Raw genomic sequence first — 877 nt, 5'->3', positions numbered from 1 at the left:
AACCGCCGCGCGCAACCGCCGCCCGCCCAACGGCCGCGCGCCTGCGCCCTTCCCCGCCCCGCCCTTCCCCTCAGGCGGCGGCTCCGTCCCGGGCCCCGGCTGTGAGGGGAGTTCAGCCGGGGAAAGAGGTCGGCGTCGTGTCGCGATAGGTACCCAGCCCTCCATCCCTTGGGGGTTTTTGTATTTTGTCCAGTTGGGGCTGTGGAAAAGCGGCGAGGTGGGGTGGCCGAGCCCGCTCCGTGAGGAAACGGCCGGGGGGAACTGCCAAGAGCGGGGAAAGGCTCCCCGAAACTCGCCGTCTCCCATCCTCGGGCGAAGCCTCCCCGTTGTAAATGGGAACGCAGCAAGGCTTTTGTCACGCCCAGCCGTTAAACAGGAACGCGGCACTGCTTTTCCACGTACGGCTTCCTCGATAAACACGCACACGACAGGAATTCTTTTCACCAACACAAGGCTTAGGAACAGGTCAGCCCCCAGCCTGTCTTTACTACAAGTTGTCTTGTCTTTACTGCGAGTTAACCTCAACAGCAGGGCAGTAGAGCTCAGCCGTTCAGGAGCACAAGGCCTGGTGAATGGCAGTGGGCGTGTGGTCTAAATCACTCCTAGTATTTTGAAAATCCTCCCCAAAACCACTTCGGACAGGACTCTCAAGTCCCGATAGATGACACCTCATGCCCGTCCCGGTTTTGCTGTGATCCAGGTACCGTTTGGTATTTTCACCTACTAGTTGTTAACAGCCACCAATAGCACAGATAGTACAAAGGAAAATTGTTAAGACAGAAATAAAAGCCACAATGGTTTGAAATTAACACCTCTGTTTTGTTTCAGTGTTGCAGGATAAAGGCTTTTCCCTTCCCCCCCCCCCCCCCCAACAAAC

This window comes from Haliaeetus leucocephalus, unplaced genomic scaffold (assembly GCF_000737465.1).
Source record: "Haliaeetus leucocephalus isolate CR32 unplaced genomic scaffold, Haliaeetus_leucocephalus-4.0 Scaffold273, whole genome shotgun sequence".
Taxonomy (NCBI): Eukaryota; Metazoa; Chordata; class Aves; order Accipitriformes; family Accipitridae; genus Haliaeetus; species Haliaeetus leucocephalus.
The sequence above is the reverse complement of the archived record's forward strand: the minus strand, read 5'-3'. Positions refer to the sequence as shown.